The sequence below is a fragment of the Callorhinus ursinus genome, unplaced genomic scaffold, assembly GCF_003265705.2.
Source record: "Callorhinus ursinus isolate GAN/ISIS: 27379988/994484 unplaced genomic scaffold, GSC_fseal_2.0 scaffold2, whole genome shotgun sequence".
NCBI classification, from domain to species: domain Eukaryota; kingdom Metazoa; phylum Chordata; class Mammalia; order Carnivora; family Otariidae; genus Callorhinus; species Callorhinus ursinus.
In genome coordinates, this window is record NW_027397064.1 from 19,457,518 (window position 1) to 19,461,569 (window position 4,052).

Below are 4,052 nucleotides of genomic sequence, written 5' to 3' on the forward strand. Positions count from 1 at the left end.
TTCCACTTTACTTCCTGGTATATACATAGCCAAAAGGTTCAGATTAATTTGGGTGGACTGATATCTTAAGTACCCATGTCTCTTGTTTACTCTGAGGTGACTTTCTGATGTTAGAGGCTCTATTCTTCTTCCATCTGTATCAGTTAGATCATTTTTTATTGTAAGGGACAGAAAACCCAACTCAAATGGACTAAACCAAGCAAGGAAAATGTATTGTCTCACATGTCTGAACCCCATTGTCACTAAAATACATTTCTTCTCTCCTCTCAGCTCTGCGTCGTCTGTATTTTCTCATGTCTTAGGGAGGATCTCCCTTTGTGATCACAAGAGAACATCTAGAAACTCTCAGGGTCACATACATCCATATGAAAGTCTTTGTTGGCTGGGATAATTTGAGCTGCAAACAACAGAAAATATGATTCAAGTTAGCTTAATCAATGAGGAAAATCTTCCCCTTACACAACAAGAAATCCAAAGATGTGGCGAGATCCAGATTGTTTAATTAAGTGCCTTGATAATGTCATTGAGGAGCCAAGTTTGTCTACTCCTTTATTTGCAGTATCAATTTTTCTCTCAGAATGGCCCCCCACATGGTCACACAATGGCTGTTGGAATTCCAAGTGTCATATCCAGACATTGCAATGCACAGCAAAAGAAGTAAAACTACCTCTTCCTCCAGCTTTTTCTTCAGAAAAAGGAAATGTTCCCAGAATCTCCTAGAAGACTTCTCATATCTTATGGGACAGAATTATTCTACTTGCCCGTTTTTCAACCAACCACTGACAAGCGGGATATAATTAGCATGTTAGCTTAGACCAATGGTTTTCAACCAGGGAAGATGTTGTCTCACAGAGACAATATCCAAAGACACTTTTGGGCATGTAGTGGGCATCTAGTAGGTAGAGGATAGGGATGATGCTACATCCCTACAGTGCACAGGACACAGCCCTCATAACAAAGAACTATCTGGTTCAACATGTCAGTATTGCTGAGATTGAAAAACCTTGCTTAGACAATTACCTAGAGCGGAATGGTTAGTGAAGAGTCAACCGCAATGTCTTCTACAGTGTTCTATCTGGAAAACAACAGTTTTTGTCCCAACATTTCTAAGAAAATCTCACTATCATGTCCATCCCTGAACCAATTACTGTGTACAGGAGGATGAGGTGCAATGATTGGTTTAAGCCTAGGTCAGGTTTTCCACCTCTGAGCCAGGATGAGTCAACCCTACCTGAAGCTGAGAGTGGGGGAAGAAAGGGTGATACTGCAGACAGAGCTGGGGATGGTAATCAAGATGAGGTGAATAGATGCTGGGCAGCAAAAACAACAGATGCCCACCACCCACCTCCTCCCATCAAGAGACTACAGAGGCAAGAACTATGTTTGTACTTGGACTCAAAATAGCAGCAGCAGCAGTGGGAGGTCAATGGGACTGTCTAGGAAGACTCTGGACTGGCGCCAGTGAATCCTTCATTGCACACGGTAGGTAGACGTCCTATGGCTTTAATCACCTCCGTCCAGGCAGCACTTTTCACCTAAGGAGATGCTCAGTCAGCCTGGCAAAGTGTAAGCAGGAGAGGCAGAGAAGGGGGAGGGAGTGGAGGAGGTGGTAGCTAAGAAGTGTTCATAGAGAGGGAGAGTTGGGGCACAGGTGTGCTGTGTGTCCCCAACCTCAGATGATTTCTCTGCCCTGGAACTGAGCTCTATGGACTGCATCACCCAGGCCCCTTTGTCCTCTGGTTTATAGTTGGGTTTGGTCAATAGTTGGCATCACCAGGAGATGAAAGGGAGGGAGGAGAGATTCAGACATTTATTCCTCCTGATTCTTCCTTGCTGTCATGGTCAGTGGCTACATTCCATTATGACCAGTGCTTCTGTTGAGTCATTCTTCTTTCATGATGCTTCGTTCATCTAGACTCCATCATACCATTTCCTCCCTTTGCTCCTTCAGGCCTAAAGGTGGCATTAACTCCTGGAGGTTACCTTCTTGAGTGACTCAACACTCCCTACTGGTTCCCTTATTCTTAACTACACGTCTGTATATAGTACCTTCGATGGAAAGTCTCTGAGTGTGTTGTCTGGTTCCTCTAAGAATCCTGACTCAGACAATAGGCAGATGGCAGAAAATATAGAAAGAGCCCAGATGTCTATCAACAGAAGAATGGATAAAGAAGATATGGTGTACACACACACACACACACACACACACACACACACACACACACACAATGGAATATTACTCAGCCATCAAAAAGAATGAAATCTTGCCACTTGCAATGACGTGGATGTAACTAGAGGGTATCATGCTAAGTGAAATAAGTCAGTCAGAGGAAGACAGATACCATATGATTTCACTCATGTGGAATTTAAGAAACAAAACAGATGAACATAGGGGAAGGGAGGGAAAAATCAAATAAGATAAAAATTGAGAGGGAGGCAAACCATAAGAGATGCTGAACTCTAGGAAACAAACTGAGGGTCAGTGGAGGGGAGGTGGCAGGGGGGATGGGATAACTGGGGGTGTGGCATTAAGGAGGGCACTTGATGTAATGAGCACTGGGTGTTATATGCAGCTGATGAATCACTAAATTCTACCTGTGAAACTAATAAAAAATACAGGCAGGTGGCAGGTCCAGGATCCACTGAGCCACACTGTCATACCAGGTATCACATGACTTGATCACACCCAGTGTTCTATAAGTCTAAAGGATAGTCACTCACACTTGTTCTTTAGGACCTAGACTTCTTGGGAAACCTAATAGTTAAAATTATGGATTTGAGGGTTATTATCCCTCTCTGCTTTTAGTCCCTGCCAACATTTGTACCCTATTGTCTAAGTAAGTAGAAAGTGTGCTGACAATGCTGTATTTGATAATGTTACCTACCATTTCTTGAACACTTATAAGATGCCAGATGCTGTGCCAAGCACCTTATATGTTTTACCTCATTTAATTTGCACAACAAACTTATGGGTTAGATACTTTTATTTTTCTTGTTTTATAGCTGAGAGAACTGAGGCTCAGACAGTTAAGTAACAAGATGAAACAGCTGATAACTATGGTCATTAATACCAATAGTCATCAATATTTCTGATTCTCTTCCCTTTCCTGGATACATGGAAAACTTTATTTCCCACCTCTCTTTGCAAGTGGGGAAGGTCTTGTGACTAGTGTTCTCAATGGGTTGTGACTGCAAGTGACAAGGTACTTCTGGGCTGACATATTTCAGAGCTGGCATGTGATCTTCAATCATCATTCCTCTGCCTCTGCAGTCATGGTAGCATGTGTTGAGAAGGGATGCCATAAGATTAAATCAGCCTGCATTGCTGAGCACTACATGAAGGGAGCTGCCCTGCAGAGGCACTCAGACCTGCACTGACTTGGTGGAAAGGCAAAATAAACTTTTACTGTGTTAAGAAACTGGAAATGTGGTGCTGTTTGTTACTGCAGCATAACCTAACCTGTGCTGACTGAAACAGTGGAGGAGCTGGGTTCAAATACAAGTCTTTCTGAGCCAAAAGGCAGTGTCCTTAACCACTGAGCAAATTGCTTCTCTCTGCCTCTTTATCCCAGAAGACTTCTTAGAAGTTGTCACCCTGGAAAGATGAGAGAAAGGCGACATGAGAAAGGAATGTGATACTCATGAAACCTCTTACCAGAAGAATAAAAGAGTTAGGAAAGAGATAAGGAGAAAATCATGCATGTCTTTCCTTTGGTCATTATATATTAAAAAAAAACAGTAAAAAAAAGGATTCTTTGGAAAAATTTTTATAAGTAGGGCCTCTGGCATTTTTGCATATGGCCAGGGAATTAACTGTAGCTCCTTCTCATTGGAAATAATTTTGCAGCCCGTCTCTAGGGAAGCATAAATGGGAATGCTCTCTGCTTTGGAAGAGAAGCTCCAAGCTGTAGCCCTTCTGCCTGCAAGTGAGATAGAACCTCCATTCTGGTCACTGTCTCCCTGTGTGGCTTTTCTCCTGCTTAGTTCAATAAAGACAGTTTGTTGGTTTAAGACTGTTTATTAATGTCAACCACCTTCTCCTTTCAGCCTTC

At 42.6% G+C, this 4,052-nt stretch overlaps 1 long non-coding RNA gene across 1 annotated transcript; it reads right to left on the reverse strand.

Annotated features, from left to right (window-relative positions):
• Positions 1 to 352: 352 nt before the first annotated feature.
• LOC141374638 (uncharacterized) lies at positions 353 to 1,830 on the reverse strand. Its single transcript, XR_012381678.1, has 3 exons — positions 1,390 to 1,830; positions 1,021 to 1,075; positions 353 to 397 (listed from the first exon to the last, which is right to left on the reverse strand). It is a non-coding gene; the product is annotated as an uncharacterized lncRNA (long non-coding RNA).
• Between the last annotated feature and the right edge of the window lie 2,222 nt (positions 1,831 to 4,052).